This window comes from Pituophis catenifer, unplaced genomic scaffold (assembly GCF_029215685.1).
Source record: "Pituophis catenifer annectens isolate HBS135680 unplaced genomic scaffold, rPitCat1.0.hap2 SCAF_3, whole genome shotgun sequence".
Taxonomy (NCBI): Eukaryota; Metazoa; Chordata; class Lepidosauria; order Squamata; family Colubridae; genus Pituophis; species Pituophis catenifer.
Window position 1 is genome coordinate 40,870,950 of NW_027256883.1, and position 19,669 is coordinate 40,890,618.

Sequence of the window (19,669 nt, forward strand, 5' to 3'; positions counted from 1 at the left end):
TCCCCATGACTGAATTTTCTTCTAAGGGTTTATGGGGCCAAATAGCCTTTCACTAGTAGCACCAGTATTGTTTCCCTGTGAGTATGGAAGAAGTCTATGCTACATTACCCTGTCCCTCCATTTTGGTACACCATTGAAATGTGTAAATTTCCTCAAACCTCTTTTTTCCCTGATCTTATGATGAAATTCCTCCATTTGGAACTTGGATATAACCTGAAAGTTTCTGTCAGACAAAATGATTTCAGGTTTGTGTCCCAGAGTTGCCTCCAGGTAATATGTGCAATACATAAATTGAATGAATGAAGAATAAAATAGTACCCTCTCCCCTTGGTTTAGAAACAGATCAATGAAGTCAGATAGTGCTTGCCATCTGGACTTTGATGATGATGATGATGATGATGATGATGATGATGATGATGACAGTATACACAGCAAACAAGATGACCATGCTGGATTTCATATCCCAAGTCACTAGTTGAACACTTCCCAAGCATTTAGGACTGCGTGATGTATCAGCGGATTATGGGAGCAGATCCCAGTAAGGTGGCCTTCTGCAGCTGACCAATGGTGATCTTGTCAGTGCCAATTGTTTTTAAGTGCTTGCCTAGATCCTTAGGCACAGGACCCAGTGTGCCGAGTAATACTGGAACCACCTGCACCACCTGCACTAGTTTAGGCCAGATACTGGAACCACCTGCACTAGTTTATGCCAGAGTCTCTGCCGTTCGATTCTCAAGTCCTGATATCTGGTGACTTCCCAAGCATTTAGGACTGCGTGATGTATCAGCGGATTATGGGAGCAGATCCCAGTAAGGTGGCCTTCTGCAGCTGACCAATGGTGATCTTGTCAGTGCCAATTGTTTTTAAGTGCTTGCCTAGATCCTTAGGCACAGCACCCAGTGTGCCGAGTAATACTGGAACCACCTGCACTAGTTTATGCCAGAGTCTCTGCCGTTCGATTCTCAAGTCCTGATATCTGGTGACTTTTTCAAGTTGTTTCTTCTGCCCATCAGATTTTTAGTAATGACTTCCCCCTCATATTCCCTTTTTCTTTTGCTAGTGTATTCTGAATGTATCGTTCTTTCCGTGACTCCTTGAATATGATCTCTACCAATGAATTTCCATTGGAATTCACAATTCTATGTTTATAAATTGTCTATAGAGTAAAATATCTCTCCTAAAACTCTCTATTGTTCAATTATTGCTTATTAGAACATACTGTATATACCACTCTTTGAATGATTTAAACTTTCATATCTTATACAGTGCAGAATTTTTAGCATTTTATTTCATCATTCTATAGTTATTATTTTCTGTTCTGGTTTTTTAACAATCGGATATGCTAAACTGATTTAGCATATCATTAGATTAATTTTAGTTCATTTTCTCTAATTTACTAAAAACATATTTAGGGACTGTCTTATTTCAAATCAATTCACAGGCAGATTTTTTTATTCATTGTTCCATATCAGGTGTAAGATAGCTTAATTAAAGATTCCTAATTCTTCTCTTGGTCTTTTGATGTTTTATACAGATTTTGCTTTCCTGCCTGGCAACCAGAATCCAGGCAGCTTACATTAGAAAATTAAAACAATCATTTTTACTCACTAAGGCTCTTTATTATGTTTGCCCCATTATTAAAAAAAGAATGTTTCATAATATATTCCTTTAAATATAATATCAAGATGAGTTTCTTGATAGGAACTGAAAACTGTATCTAAAAGTACCCGGCTGTTTTTAATAATATTTACAATTTTCAACAAGGAGAAAAAAGTTTAAATTTGGAGGACAATTACTGCTGCTTTCATTCTCTAAAGGCCAAAGGAGGATACCATCATGTTTTCATCCCAATTTCAATGGAAATGCTACTCTCTAATGAGTTAGGCTTCCAGGTGAACCTGAAACAAAGTTGATGCTTTAAAATATCCAATACAGTAGTTCTATCCTTTTGTACTTTAGGAGGAACATTTTTAATTTTGTGCAGTTAGGGCCCATAATTCCTTGACACACATCTTAACATTTGAAGTGCAAATTTCACAGCTACTGTATGTTGTTAATCAGTTTCATTTGGACTATATCAAATGTGAGCTTGAAAGCATGCTTGAAAAAAATATAAAATGATCAGAACTGGGGTGGAGTTGGACTTTAATTAAGACAAGAGCTAAAAAAAAAAAAGACTGGATAGAGCAAGAAAGGAACCAATGGGAAAAGAAAGCAAAGGAACTAGTGGGAAAGGATGAGAAATTTTGAAGATATTTCAAATTATTTATTGGTTCAGTTATATCCTGCTTTTATTATTTCTACAAATAACTCAAGTCATATCCAATACACCTTCCTTTTCCTATTTTCCCCACAACAACCTTGTGTGGTGAGTTGGGTTGAGAAAGAGTGATTGGTCCAGATATTGAAAACAAAAATGTAAACATTTTAAACAATGACAACAAAAATAGATGGATGGATGGATGGATGGATGGATAGATAGATAGATGAGTACTGTTGAGAGCTTTACTGGAAAATTGGTGGGAATTGAATAGTGGTATATATCTCTTTCCTTTAAAAAGGTAAAGGTTCCCCTAGCACATATATGCTAGTCATTCCTGACTCTAGGGGGTGCTGGTCATCTCCGTTTCAAAGCCGAAGAGCCATCACCATCTGAAGATGTCTCAATAGTCATGTTGCCGGCATGACTAAACGCCAGAGGCACACTGAATGTTGTTACCTTCCCACCAAAGGTGGTCCCTATTTTTCTACTTGCATTTTTTACGTGCTTTCGAACTGCTAGGTTGGCAGAAGCTGGAGGAGGATGCTATACAAAACTCTATATGTTTTTATATTTTTTGTAATGATTAAATATTGTAGTGCTAAATAAATAAGCAATGGGGGCACTATGGCTCAATGATTAAAGATCCTGAGCCTGGAAATCTGACAGCCTGGTTCAAGACCCGAGCACCACACAATGAGGTGTGTCTGTTCCTGCCACAGCTGCTTTCCACCAGCAGTTAGAAAGCATGCAAATGAGAGTAACTAAATAGGTGGAAAGGTAACATGCAATTTTCAATGCACCTTTGGCATATAGCCATGCTGACCACATGACCAAAGAAAGTGTCTTCAGACAACACTAACTCCTTCAGCAAAGAAATGAAATGAGCACTGCCCCCTAGAGTCAGACATGACTTGACGGGGAAACCTTTACCTTAAATAAGGTTTTATTCACCAAAGGCTCACCCTTTGTCCTGTCTTGTTTTTGGTGATCTTTCATATCTTCAGTCCAAATAACCTTGAGACACAGACAGTGCTTAATATTGAGATGATTTCACTATCTCCATGGCAGAACGGCAAGCATTCCAAGGTAACTCAGGCAGGGGTGGGCTTCAAAAAATTTAGCAAGGGTTTCTCTGTCCAGTTGCTGGTTGACGTGGCCATAGTGGGCATGGCCTAGTCAGCCTCTTGCACCATGGTGGGGGAGGGGGTGTTTTTGCCCTCCCTGGGCCCCGGAAGCTTTCCTTGAGCCTCTGGAAGGGCAAAAATGTCCCCAGGCTCCAGAGGCCCTCTGGAGGCTTATTTCTGGCTTCCCAAACTTCCAGTAGGCCCATTTTTCACCCTCCCTGAGCCTCCATGCACATCCTGCACTTACCTGCATCTAAAATGGGCCGCGTGGGGACTACTGGGAGGGGTGGGGCAGAGCAGGGCAGGGCCAGACAGGAGTGGGATTTGGGGGTTCTCTGAATTGCACAGAATTTTAGCTAGAGGTTCTCTTGAACCCCTGCAAACCCCCAGCATCCCACCCCTGAACACAGGGTTGCACTCCTTGTTCTTGGTCCAATGCAGTGAGATGAGCCCATTGAAAAGTAGGGGGTGTTTAAAGTTCAGAGCCAATATAAACTAGTCAAAATCCTCCATGAATTGAACTTATCTCCATGAATTGAACTTTCCTCCATGAATTGAACTTGAGAGGGTGCTGGACCATTGCTGGCTGTGAAGTGGTCCTCCCGCTGTCACCCCTCTGGAGTTTCCTGACTAGCAGAAGGGTTGTATTGAGTTTCCATGTTTACCTGACCTCTTTGCTTCCCTCCTGCAGATACCATGGAAATGAGTGATAAGAAACTAAGATTACAGGTAAGGCCTTTGGTAATCACTTTACACAAAAGGCTTCTGCTTTTTGTACTTTGAAGGTTTCTCTAAATGCTATCTTTTGGAGTGGAAAGGTAATTCCAAACACAGCATTTCATTATTTTCCACTGTCACAAACATTGCAATCATAAGAAAGATGTAAAATGATCTGATTTCTTTTTACTCTGTATCCAATCAATTTTACAAATAAATCACACTTATGTTGATTCAGTTTATAGTTATATAATTCCATATTTCCAATAAGCTTTAGCAAAATGAAGAACAATATCTTAGGTTAATTTGTGATGGCAACTAATATACAAATACGATCTTCAATCTAGAGAACAGATTGAGTACAATTTTAAAACAATTCAGTCAAAAAGATTTTAATCTAACACTTAAGACTACTTTAGCTCATCCTAGTGTTGAATATAATACTCGCTTTATGGTTTTCTTCTTATTCTTTTTATAAAAAATATAAGTCCAGAACAGAACTCTCCCACCCCTTAGATATCCCAACCAGATTAACCTTTTGTAAAGCTCTGATGACCTGACTGGATGTTGACATCCAGTTAAATGAGTTCTGCTAATGATGTTGCTTTTTTATGTTGGAGGTTATGTTAATTGGGGCATCATATTTTTATACTGTTATGATCATTTTAGTCTTTGGATGGATGTCTCTAAATATAATTTAAATAAAATTAAAATATTAGATGAAAATAAACCCTAGTGCTATCCATAAACCAGCCACTAGGAATGATAAATGTGTAATTTGTATATTTATTTCATACTAAATTAAATATTTCTATTTAATTGCTTATTTATTGATGCAGAATTTCCCCTCCCATCCATATAGGAATCTTTTTTTATAATATAAAACAAGATTCCTACTTACACAGAAGCCACCAGATATGTGTTTTGGGATTCATCAAGGAAAACAGAAATCATCCCATCCTCTCCCAAGCCCCAAAGACTGCCTATTACTGCCTTAGCACAAGCAATATCTAAAACAGAAGCCCTGGGAATAATGGCAGTCTGACTCTTTCAATGAACTCTATGGAGAAAGAAAATTAAATAATCTTCCTTTAAAGAACATAGGGAACTGGGAAAATCATTTTAAACATCAAGCATTTGTTATTAAGCATTGTTCTATAGCAATTAAAAATGAATGAGTAATCCCTTCAGAGACAGATAGGAGCATAACACATTGCCGTGCCCTTGATACTCTACAGATATAATGCTATGAACCTGAAAAATCTAGGGAATAGTGTTGTGGGCTGATAATATCTATTGTAATGAGAAGTAATAACAGGGGTAGCAATTTATTAGCAAACTCCCAAGTCACTATGTGGTAATAATCAGCAAAGCCATCAAAATGAAATTTGTTCACATTCTGATGGAGTTTACAGTAGGCAGTCTGCATCTTCATTAGCTAATGTTATAGCCTTAGCAATTGCAAAGGCAGCATGCATCTCAGCATGAAATAAAGGAGCTTTATAACTATTGCATTTCCTGCAGAGGCAGTCAACTTTCATCAGTAAGGGGCCACACTTAAATACCTCCCCCATTTTTTGTATTCCAAGGCCTAGGGGGCATGGTAGTGATACAATGAACTGACTAGAGAGGATAAATTCTATTTTTTTTCAGACCAGTTTGGGGGATTGAGTGAGGTTTTGGGATTTCAATATGGTTAAGCCTTTGTTGCTTCACTCAAATTTTCATGAGTAAAACCACTCTACTGCCAAATTTTAGTGGCATGATCTTGAGAGGCTTAAGGATATATTGAATGTTGATGCATCATGAAGTCTAGGTTGCCCACTAGTATTCTTACTTTTGTTGCTATGATCCAAAACTTTTTTCCAATATACCTGACACTCATGTGTACATTTAAAATAGGCCCATGGCCAGAATTTAATTAAGACCACATTTCCTTTCTTCCCATTGCTTTCAGTATCCCTTTGAGTTTTCTCTCTACTGATTTTTGTTCATTGAAGTCAACAGCCTTGTACATTTAGAATAAAATAGAATAGAATAGAATTCTTTATTGGCCAAGTATGATTGGACACACAAGGAATTTGTCTTGGTGCATACGTTCTCAGTGTACATAAAAGAAAAGTTACATTCATCAAGAATCATAAGGTACAACACTTAATGATAGTCATAGGGAACAAATAAGCAATCAAATCATATTAGGAAAGTCAATATAAATTGTAAGGATACCAGCAACAAGGTTACAGTCATACAGTCATAAGTGGGAGGAATTTTTCTGGGTAGAAATTCAAAATACTGAAAAACAACTTGGGGAATTCTATTTTGTTGCCTAAATGAAAAGTATCAATCTATTTGGTCCAAAAAAACCAAACAAACTTTCAACATCTGTGTGGCTTAAAAAAATAGCACTCTTAACAATGACACAGTTTTTTTATCAGCCAGACATTGATGATGTTACTCAGGAAATCTCAGCCTCTCTCTAGTTCAGTAATTGTTAACGATGGTAGAGATAAGCAATTACCTATGATGAAACAGAGGCACTGTGAGAAGAAAATGCTGTTTAAACTGGACAAGAACTGAAGAAGTTTCCTGGAATGAGAAGCAAAACATTTTAAAAGGAAAAAATGGAAAGAAAGTCCAGTTGCCTTTTGGAAAAAACAGCTTTAGGACAGTTGGGTGAGATGTGAACAGAGGAAGCAGTGACTGGGAGCCAGATGGACTCGGAAGAAGAACCAGGAAGGAATCTGAGGCAAATGAAGCCAGGAGAGATATCTTCAAAGAGCCAGCAAAGAGGAAAATGCAGCCCTTCACTGCAGACAGTGACCAAGCAGTAGTTCTGATGTAATCGGCAAGTGTATGCTAAAAGGAAGTTATTTGTATTGTATAGCTAGATTTTATAAGTGTACATAGTTATGCTTGTGCTCTAAAATATAGATTATGTATTAACTAAATCTAAAATAGATATAATTTTGTATTGACTGAAATTCTTGTAAATACACTTTGTATTAACCTCATATAGCAATAAATAGCACTGTATGTAGGCACGTGCATGTCTGACTTCATTCCTATCCATTCCCACCCTTCAACAGAGAGAAACAGAAATAATCAGGCATCACATCAAGAGATGAGTAAACGAAAGTTCAATAGACTCTGAGGATATCAAGTGCCTGGGCAATGGAAGATCACCACAAAGAAGTTTGCAAAGATATCGCTATGCAAGGAAACAGACATACATACATTTCAGAGAGAGAGGATCCAAAGTTCAAAGTTCTATAGCATGAGAGACTGTTGCTACATTTTAATTAAAGTCTTTGATTAACTCTATGGGGAATATAGTTAAGAGTTAATAGTGATAAGTACACACTGCCAGAGTAACAGAAGTATTGTTTTTGCAGGCAGGGAGTTAATTACTCTTGGTCTGCTATGCCATAAATTTGTTGCGTACCATTCTTATCTAAAGTAGAAGTAGAAAGGAGGGAGGACATATTTATCTGAATGCCACTTGCAGAGCTATCCAGCTGAAAAAATTGAATTCTAATACGAAACAATGTGTTTCTATATTGAAATGTTATGAATAAAAGGGGCGGGGGGAATCAATTGGTTCAAAAGAAGATCTTTGTGTGCTGTGCTTTGCTTAATCTGGAGACATCCTAACACACAATGTGACAAAGTCATGAGATTTTTGCAAATGTTACTGTTGGAATTTTGCAAGCAGAGGGGGAACACTGGTTTACTTAAACATGTATTATGTTTTTGAAATGTACTGCCATCTTTAAAAAAACTGTTCAGTTTGTTGAAGATGTGTATATGTGTATGTGTTTGTGCATCTGTAAACAAACAAACAAACAAACAAATAAATTTTAAAGGAGCAGAAAGGGTTATTACTTGAGATAATTTCTTGAATCCAGGAAACATAAGATACCATATTTTCTTAGTAAGCATTCTATTTATGTCCAGAAGAAGCAATTGGGATTTCGTGCTCTGATCTTAAGAGCTTAATACAGAATATTGTCAACTACAAGTCTATGCTATCATAAGAGAGGTAGCAAAATGACCACAGATACAATGGCATCATTATCTGATATCCTTTGAACAAAGCCACCAAATATTCAATGTAAACTATAGAATACAAACCAGGGTCAGGATCAAGCATCTAATGATTAAAATTGGTATTGTGGTTATGCTTTAACTGGGTGAAATTATACCCAATGTGAAATATAGCCTTGAACTACCTTTAACCTAGATGTATTAGACAAGAATATCAACAGAATTGAAAACTTCAGTGGGGTGATAAATTTCCAAGTTCAACAACATAAAAGTCTGCAATAATAGGATTCTCCTGTTTTTCTTGAGCAGTTCAGTAAGACCGTAAATTGTGCTGATTTCATCACTACACATTTCATTTCCTTGAACTTTTCAGTGGCAGCAAATAAATTGCTTTTTACTTTCCGAAGAGTCCATATAAATGGAGCCTGTACTAAGTGAATTCCATCCCATTTAGTAAGAGCTCTCTCCTGTGAAAATCTTCTTTCAGACAGAGGAGAGCATTTCACCTTAGCTCAACCTTTTCTTGTAATTGCATAATAATTTGACTGTTTTAATTGTCATGCATACAGAGAGACTGTGGGAGTATGAAATTATGATCTTGAAGAGAATAGATAAAGAGTAGGAGTGATCATATTTTTCTTTCCTTCTTTCTTCCTCTTCTTTTTTAATGTCTTAAACCAACCACCTAATTCTACTGTAGATAATGAATCTAATACTTAAACAATGGTTGTATCTTTTTTGCTGGATTTATTGCTGTTTGTAAAATGAAGAAAATCTATTTAGATGGTTGTTAAGAGTTGACAATGATTTGATGGTATAACAGTCTATGAAAGTGGACAGGTATGATGCATTTAAATAAATAATAGTACATCTTCAATCAATTGCCATTTTTAAGCTTTACATACCGGTAGTTATGGTACATAAATTGGGCAGCTACTTAATAAACAAGCAAACAAAATTATCTGGAGAAGTTCTGAAGAACTGTTCTACTGACTCATTCCTTAATCTTTGCAACTATCATTGGCTCTTCTTTTGCAGAGCAGTCTTGAGTTTGCCACACCTCCCCTGGAGGTCACAACCCAATCTTTTGCCTATTTACTAAAACTACCTTTATGGTTAATGAGGCTTGCTTCCAAGTTCATATATGACTGAATATGAATTTTGTACAGGCTAACTCTGGTGCAAACCCCGTTGAGCTCACTGAGACTTATAGATATAAATACAGTATGTACTTACAGTGTATGGGACCGTCTAGAGTCCAAGATAGATCAAGTGTATTGATACTGCATCAATTGTATTATTAAACAAGAATACAAAGCAAAGCAAAAGCAGAGCCGAAAACTATAAATATTGGTGAATAAATAAATAAACTGATTACTTACAGTGTCATGGAAATGGCCTAGCAAGCCCAGTTTTTCTGTTCTCTATTCATGGTACTAGGCTATGTTTATTGCAATCCAGGTTTGATTTAAAAACCCTTGTTATGCTCATTTCTGTAATACAAGACACCAGCCTATAGCAGAGTCTGCATGAGAAAATGGAAAGACTCAGAAGAATACATTATTTTGCCAGGAGTTCTTTATATCACCATAGGACTGCTTCATACTAAGATATGCTAGTAAGAAAAGGCTCATACTTAATAAGTATTTGTTTAGCAGTTACAACTTACTCCATTCTTTTCTCACATTTTCAGTTGGGTTAGTACTTATATGTTACTGCAAAAGATAAAATGAAACAATTCTTCTTCTAAAGAACATAACATTTATATCTGAACATAGATTCAGTTACAATGTTGATGGGTACAGTGTTGTAAGACCAGAAGGATGGGGGGATTGTCCTAGAGAAAATTTAGTTACATGCTAAGAACCAACATTAACTTGATGGCATCTATTATAATCAATAAATCAACCAACCAACCAACCAACCAACCAACCAATCAACCAACCAACCAACCAAACTGACTGAATATGTCTGAGTGAATCTGTTTTAGACTAAATATAGTTCCTTGGGGTCAATTTAACTTTTTGGGAGTTTCCACAATATATTACCTTCCCTCTTCTGCATTCCACTTGTCCAGTTAGATGTACTTTCATGACAAGCCAGTTTCAATAATATAGGATTGATTCAGTAGAGAATAACATGTTGTGTTTCTTTTCCTAAGTACTCCAGCTGTCTTCCTCAATGCACCAAGTTCTATATATATTGTTATAGAGCAGTCCCAGTTGAACAAAAGACATTAAAAGATTTTAGAAAAATAAAAGAATTTCCTAAATTGCAGAACCCTTAAATGTAATTGGAAATGATAAATGATGGACTGTATAAATCCAAATTAATACAGTAATAGGGATATCTGGAAAAGGAATATATACTTTCTGATGTTAAAATGTTAGAGAAATGGTGTTCAAAACAATTTCTATGCAGTATATAAAACGACCAAACAAAATGGAGAAAGCCTCTATGTGAAGCCTCTATTAGGGCAGGAAAATTTCAATATAACTTTCCAAAGATTTAGAATTTTCTAATAATTACAATGTTTTTTTAAAAAAAGAGGGGGGAATCTGCTAATAGAGATTCTCTATTGTGCATAATTGATTCTGCTTTATACTTTCTTCTGTTTCAATAAGATTTCTCAAAATATATTTAAATATCAATTAGGACACTTCCCCAAATTGAGTATAATCTATCCACCTCCAACAACAGACATTACGGTAAAATTGCAGTGATAATATTGATTCAAGAGCTTCCTAAAGGTCTTTGTTCTAATTACGTTCTAATTATTTTGCACTTACAGAGAGAGGGAGAAAAACAGTAGCCCTGTGTAAGATAGTTTTGCTTCACCACAACAAGGTGCGTTGTTCTGCAGCAAAGACAATGCAGTGTGCTTTGTCACAGCAAAGGGCTGACATCATCTGCCTTGTCAAAGTGAGCTGCATTGGTGTAAGATCTCTTTTGGCTGCAGGAGGAGCCAAAGGAAGCAGGCAAAAGGGAAGAAGGTGGGATACTCAAAGGGAGGCAGTCACATTTCTTTGAGGCAAAACATGAAGGATGTGTTTTGTCTAAACCTTCATTGAGAGAAAAACATGCAAATCTTAAAATCCGAAGATTTATTAAAAAGACATTTGCCTAATTGTGCATCTTTCTGTAGATTTTATATATGATGTCCTGAACATGCATTCCAGAACTGAAAAAGCCATTGCCTGGTGACACTAGCTTTACTATCCAATTGATGAAAAACTGATTATAGAAAAATACACTTCTGGCTCCCTAATTCTCTATTAGAAGAGCCTCTAAAGCAGGGGTGTCAAATTGGCGGCCCGTGGGCCATGTCATATGATATCAATGTGATGCGGCAAGTTTGATACCCGTGCTCTAAAGGATCACATTTTCCTTATTGGTGCTAAAGTCTGCCTTACAATTTTGATATAGTTTTTTCCTCTGCAGGCAAGACAAGACAAGAAAGAAGAACAATTCCCCTGTCTTCTACAGTGGTGCAATTTTGGACTTTGTTCAAAAAGGTGCTTTGGATTATGTAAGAGGTCCTGTATGCAAGTCTTTAAAGAGTTAGTCCTATGAAAAGATGCAACTGCTTTAAACTAGTCCAGAAGATACTATATTTACAACTAGAAGCATATTTTTGGATGAAATCCAAAATGCTATATGGCCTTGATAATTTATTCTCAAGATGTCTATTTTGATTATCTGTTTGGGGTTTTTGATTGTTGGAGGAGGTAGAAAGTGTTACTACTGCTGTTTTCTATTTTCCATCAGTCTCCTAAGAAGGGTTCCTTCACATTCTTCTCCCTTGGCATTTAAATAAGACAGAAAAAATTGTAAACTGAAAATAGCTGGACAAACTCATCTTTTTTTTTCTCTCCTCACTAAGTGTTTAAGGAAGATAACTTTTGATCAATCTGGTCAAATTTTATGAAGTAGTTTTATTTATAATATAAATTTTCCCATTTGGTCTGGGGAATTCTGGGAGTTGAATCTTGAAGTTGGAAAGATTGAGAAACACTGATTTATACAATAACAGCTTCCTGAATATCATGAAGGTGGGAGCAATATAGACCTATGAGGAAATATTCTAGAGGACAGATATTGCAACATAGAAGAAACGCTTCCTGAATCCCAGAAAATGACACTGCTTGATCAATGGAACCCAATAAATGTCCACTCTGCCAAATGTAACCGGGGTAGGTTGTAACAGCTAGGGATTAGTGGTCTCTCAAATAATCAGGGCCTGTTATATGAAGGGCATTTTAGGTAATAACCAGTACCTTAAAATATGCCTCAAAGCCAGCTGATAATCAGCACAGCTTGCAGAGCAGTGGTCTTCTAGGAATACAAGTTATGGCCTTCATGGTTTGCATCTCTACATTCTGTATCAGCTGAAGCTTCCAAGTGGTCTCTTAGGACAGTGTCATGTAGAACATTAAGTGCCCTAAAAGACCACTTGGAAGCTTTAGAAGAACATGTAATCTATTCATTACTAAGGCATGAACAAGTTTTTGAACAGCTTTCCAGTACAGGAAAAAGTAAAACTGGCCCATTAGATGTACCTGTACCAAATTCTCTTGGTCCCTGCTTCCACTTGCTTTTTGAGCAGGAGCTGTGACTCAAAGATAATGTCCAAGTTACAGACAAGTCTTGAATGGTCCATGATCTCTTGCTCCATGATCTGATAAGGGTATCTTCTTTGAAGGACTGCTCTCATTAGTGTCTCAGATTTGACAAGCCAAATTGCTCTTTATAAAATTCCTATTTTCTGAATGGGCAGAAGTATGACAGTCACAGATTCCTCCAATTTTTCCATGTAAAAGGTAGGAAAAGCCAGGGGAAAGAAAGCTATTGTTGGTACCAGTATGTGTGGAGTGATGAGGAGAAGAGGGTTACTACATTGAAACTATTATGTCATTCATTTTTCAGATGCCCAGTTTACAAATGCCAGCAGGAACTTTCAACTTAATGCAAATTTGAGGGTTCGTTTTGAATAGTTTTCCCTCCCTTCTATCATCATTGTAGCCCACAGATTAGTTTACCCGTCTGGATTTTATCTATATTATCTCCGAGGAGACAGAAAAATGATCAGAAACTATTGTGCCTGCTGTTACTATCATGTTTGGAAGACAAGTGACCTGGCAGTGCTGATAAGCAGGAAAAGCAGAGCCTGGCAGCCTGGCAATTAGCTATCTACTGGAGCAGAAGGTGACTATTGATGCCAACTCCTGCAAATCATCCTGCAACAATACTCAAATGCAAGGACATTATTGTGGGGCAGGGTTGGAAAGCTACCCTCACCCCCTTTATTTTTTTGAGCCACTGTTAAACTTGAAAAAAAACAGTTCATACCAGGGGTGAAATGTAAAATTTATTACTACTGGTTCTGTGGGCGTGGCTTGGTGGTGGGGGTAATGTGACTGGGTGGGCGTGGCCAACTTTTTAAAAAAAAAACTTTTCAAAGCATTTTTTCTAATGCTTTGAAAAGCCTGTCTGCCAATCAGGAAGTCAGCTGGGATCGTCAGAGAGGCTTTTAAAAAAATGCCTCTCTGCCGAGAGAGGCTTTTTAAAAAATGTCTCTCTGCCGATCAGGGAACTCAGGTGGGATCGTCAGAAACTTTTCAAAGCATTTTTTTTACCACCTCTTCGGCCAAGAGGTTGCAGAAAAAAATGCTTTGAAAAGCCTCTGATGATCCCCGCGCAATCATCAGAGGCTTTTTTTTTTACTTTTAAAAGCACTTTTTCATCGGAAGAGGTTGTAGAAAAAATGCTTTTAAAAGTAAAAAAAAAAAGCCTCTGATGATCGTGCGGCTCAGATGGGCATGGGCAGGGAGGGGGGGCGCAGGGATTTTTGCTACCAGTTCTCCGAACCACCCGCAGCCATCGCTACCAGATTGGGTGATCCGGTCCGAACCGGGAGCATTTCACCCCTGGTTCATACCAAAAGTAAAGCATAAACCTTCATCTTCGATTTGACCCTTCTGGTATTAATCAGAGTATATTATACTGTTTAACTAAGGGGTGTCAAACTCCATTTCATTGAAAGCCACATCAGGGTTGTGTTTGACTTTGGGGGGGGGGCTGGAGTGGGCGTGGCCAGCTCAACATGATTCATGTCAGGGGCGCCTGTGGTGGCCCGAGCGCTCTGCCAGCGAAAACAGGCTCCCAAGCTCTGTTTTCAGCTGCGACATCCTCCTGCAACCCTCTGCCAACGAAAACAGAGCTGGATGTGCAGCGGCATAAGCACCGCGGGCCAGTCCTTCGTTGTTTCCAGGACAGCCCAGAAGGCCAGATCTAAGAAGCCCGAGGGTTGGATCTGATCCCTGGGCCTTGAGTTTGACCTCCCTGGATTAATTTATTGTGATGCCATGTTTCCTATGTGATTTTGCACTCTGTTGAGGTTTTAGGTGGCAGTTGCTGCATGACCACATTCTATAAGCATGACATATTAAGTTAAATAAATGTCATTTGTATATAATAGCTGAATTGACCACTTGATTTTGATTTTTGTATATTACTCTGTGGGATAGATAGATAGATGTGTGCTTGAGACAGAGAGGCAGAAACACATATTCTTTTTTCAAGTTTACACAAATACATTCTTGTTAAATGAAAAATTCTATGGTGTGTTGAAATGAGGATAAGGCTAGTTATAGATGTTATCCATTTTCTTTAAATTTGTAAAATATATCCAAGTGGTTTTGTTTTCTGTTTTTAATATTTTAACTGTCTTGCTTAGCTGCTGTCTTACAACTTGTAATAACAAAATACTAAAGAAACAAATATTAAAATATATATTTTAGAATGTTGAAAGAGCTGAGAACAACAAAACTCTCTACCTTTTGGCTTCCTAACAGTTGCCTCAGTTTGGCAACTATTTCAAAACTTACGTTTTCTGCAAATGTGAAACCCAAACCCTGGATTTTATCCAGCAGGACTTTTCTTATTCAAAATATTTTTTCTGCCAGGGACCAGGAGCCTCTCTGTATATACACTACTGTTCTGTTCTAAACGGTATGACTGAATTATGGAAATAAATAGTATCCTTTCAGCTTTTCAGCTTCTGCCTTGATTCTGTGTTTAATTAGAACTTATATTTCCTGCATGCATCAGAGTAATAATAAGGTATCCAAAGTATTCCATGGGAATTTTTTTTTAAGCCAAAAATATCCATGACAGTTTTAGATACTTATAAATATTTTAATTTCAATTGTTTTTGTGGAGATCTGCAGTAACTTTTGACAGTCAGAAGATAGCGCTTTAAAATTCTTTAAAAAGTAAATTATATTGTCAAATTGTATATTTTAACAATGTGGATGACTTAACAAGTCAGGATGGTTACTGAGTCACAGAAGAAGAAATTGACCAAAAAAGTGCAACCTTATTTAGAGCCATTTCTCCCACAAGTCATTTTTATGTGGAAGAAAACCAGAATAACTCAAAGTTAAGCTAAGCTTCTAAGCACAGCCTTGGCATCATTGCTCATTTTTTTATGTCCTTTCTCACATTTTTCAAGTTTCAGATATTTTCTGCCAAATCATGTACTCTTTTTTTCAAGGCCAATGATTGTCAGTTTTCTCCCAGTTACCTTTTTTTTTAGAAAGTCCCTTTGAAGACCATAAAGGTCCTTTTGAGAGGTATTTTCTTTTGAACAGTGCAGAGAGAAACAGCATTGTTCTGGGAACTGGTGCTCTAACTGCACTTTATGGGTAATAACTTGAACTTATGATTCAATGACTCAACTGAAATACATACAGTATTGCCATTTTTAAGCCTGAACACTTTTATAAATCTTTGGAATTAACAATTCAATTGGAATATTTCTCTTAAATTGCTAACATGCTTTTATATGACATTATATAAACTAGAAATAGCACATTTCCTTCTTCAGCTGGTTCAGACTGCATACTGTAAAATAAATTCATTAAAACAATCTAAGATAAAACAAGAGCATCTCCTTTTATTAAAAATTATTAAATGTAATGGTTAAGTGGTAAATCAGTTACAAAAAGAATTGATGCATTCATGTTCTTCTTGCAGACATTTCCAGAACAACTTAGATATTATATTAGAAAACAAAAACAGAAGATTTAGGAGTATAATGTCTTCCTGATCCAATAGATATATTCTACATTCTTGAATCATCACATGCAAGCAAATATTAAACCAATTTTGTTGGAAGTTTGCCATCAGGAAGGAATCCAACTATGCACAATTTAAATAATGAAACAAAAGGAGGCATGGGATTTTCAAAATACTCTATAGCATAGTGCAATATTAAGCATCCTCCCAGATAATTTTGAAAATGAGACATGCTCATAAATTATTGAAATTAATGGTTTAGCCAGAATCTGTCTCTGGAATTATTACAACTAAAAATGAGGGCTTTAAGGCATATATTTGTTTTTTTAAAAAATAAGCAAATGCAAACGGAATATGTTAATTTTATGTGATAGTTCATGATGTTGGAGAGAGAAATATAAAAGATGTGGAAATATAGTGTGTTTGATATAATAGCTCTCAGATTGCTTCCAGGTTTAAGGTGGCTCAGATCCAAAAATATTCAGTGCAAAGCATGCTAATTCAAAAGCTTCAGAAGATGGGCTTGTTTTGTTTTTAAATGTTTAAAGCTAATTTTAAATATCCTACAATTTCTCTGTAAAAGGAAATTAGAAAGAGTCAGTACAGATTGATGATTGACATGCAGTTTCCGATCAGTGGATGAGTCTCCTCAGGCTGTCAAATCACACTACCTTCAGGAAGGATGCAGAAAGAATATACTAAAGGAATTTCAAAAATCTGTGTGCGTTTATGGGTTAGGCTTGCAGCAGCACTCTGTTTCTAAGGCCTCTCTAGTTGGAAGTTGCATTCTGCTGCTATATGTTCAGTAGCTGACTGACATTTTGGCCATTTTGTAAGTGGGTTGCTATTGTTCAAGCAGCCTTGAAACTCAAAGAATAGAGATTAATTTTCTTTATGTAAATTGTATTGAGCTTACTTTTACAAACTATGTTCATGTGTTCTCTGTGCAACCACATGTACAACCATATACAAAGACACCTCAATACCAGGTCTCACAATCAGATGCTGCAACCCTTGATTATGCTATGAAATGAGCTGTAGGTCACTGCCAGTGAAATGGGGGAGTTCTTCAGAAAAAATTGTTCTTCATAAGGATAGAAGAGTTTAGGAATTGTTGTTTCTTTCTTTTATCTTACAAAGAATACATGACAGGGCTTTTCAAAAAAGATAATAACCACTAGGTTTTCCCCTCGGGGAAAACCTAGACAGACTGAAATTTGAGTGGGAAAACAGATCTTGTTATAGCCTTAAGTTTCACAGTGATATTATATTGCTATTGTAATGAAGAACTAGAAAAACAATCTTAACACTAAGAGCTGTTCAACAGTGTGTTAGAAAATGGAGGACCTTCTTTTATCAGAGGGTGTTAGAGACAAGCTATCCGGCCATATATCAGGAGTGCCAGAGTAATGGATTCTTTCAGTACCTTAAGTACGCAGTTGGAATGGATATTCTCTAAGATCCTTTCAATATTTGCATTCTTATAAACATGATTCTCTAAAGAAAAGAAGAATCTATCAAATGAATATGAAATAAATGTTTAAAAAAATTGCAATCCAGTTCTCTATTTTGAGGTGATACCAAAAGCTTGTAAGAAATAGCAATTTAAATTTGACACCATGTTTCTTTTTGTGTTGTTTAACTGGGCTAACCAAGTGGGGTTAATTGAAAGATCAGGGCACTGTGGTCTGTATCCATCTAACAAAACTCTCATAAGCATACCTTGCAGTTATGCATTATGTTCTCAGTTTCTAAATAGAGGGGTGGATTATTCTGGGCTATAAGAGGAAAGGAGGTGGTATATAAAAAGACACTTTATAATTTTGGGCGATGAGTGAATCGCTGCAATGGAGGAGTAGACTAAACTAAAGATATTTTCTCACTTCTGTGTACAAGGAAATGGATTCTATCTAAAATACCTTTATTCAAAATTATGATTTCAAAAAGAAAATAGAGTTCTAAATTCATCAACGTGGAACAATTTCATTTCTAAATTTGAGATGCCAACTCAAATGAGATAATTTCAATAGCTCAGACCAAGTCAATACTTCAGTGCAGAACAGAGCTACTTAACAAGGCTTAACCATAACAATTGTATTCTTTCCTACATTAGGTTGTAAAAGGTATGGCTGCTAGCAACATTTGAAAGCCTTCAGAATCAAAGTGGGCACTTTGTACACAAAGTGTACAAAGTATTTGGTCCTTGTTTTGCATTTTTTGAAGATAGGAAGAAGAATTGAATGACAAATAGGGCATTCCAAGCATTGCAGAGTTTTAATGCACCTGTTTCACCCCCTACAGAAGGTACCCCTTGCAGTGGGTCCTGAGCCCATCCAGCTTGTTAATTTTCCCCACATAACCCACTCTCTCATAAATAAGAGGGTGTGACTGGGATAGAGTCAGATAGCTGGCTGTATGTCTAGTGATTGTCAGTCTTGCAAGGTAGTCCTACCTAATACACTAGATGAAGTAGCTGTATCTTTATTGCAAGGTCACATTAAAGAATTTGACAAGTCTGAAATACATTTCTCCTGATTCACCTTTGCCATCCAAAAAGGTGCTTTATTATCCTGCCCCCTTTCCTTCTGCACGTCAGGCTTTTGTTTCCCGAACATGTTGGGGTATATTTTATAGTTTTTTTCGCTACTAATCGCAAAAATAATCTGTTAGTTAACCTATAGCATAACGTTTTTGCTGCTGAAATATTTCTCCATTCTGATAAGCTATGATACCAGTCTATATTTTTATTTTACAGTTTCATACCATTGATATTTGGTAACATTTGACACTGATCATGCAGTGAGATTTAGTGCTTGAAGGTATTGATGGCTGTTAGGCAATGGAACATTATAGTCTTTTTTTAAACTTTTGGCTTTCAACTTTCTATATGTTGAAGAACTTTTATTACCAGTATCTATCATTGGATTGATGCAATTTGCCAAGGATTTGTGAGGAATCTTCTAGAATCCACACTAAGTTTGCATTGTGACTTATGTTGTGTATTTTAATAAGGAAAGTATTTTTCAAAAGTTGGAAGCCAATCTGAAACCTCAGAAATGGCACAGGTCCCAAAGATGAAAATTTAAACCACAGGTCTTGTTTTGTTACCAGCCCATGCTGAGAATTTCTAAACACAAACATATGTAGGTCAAATACTCACTGAGCTGGCCTGATTTCCTTACATCTTAAATTTATATCTGAGTTTTATAACAAACTAATTTTTAATGTAACAGCATAAATTATGTTGTGTCCTAACATCTAGCATTTTTCTTTTTTAAAAAGTTAGTTAATATCTAGTTGCATGAATGGCAGAAAAATATCATAAATAACATTCATATCAATCGCAAGTTCTTGCGGGACATCCAGCATTCCATGCAAAATTTGATGTTAAGTCAGCAGGGGTGAGAAAATTAAAAGTTTAGAAAATTGCTTTTGGGTCTGC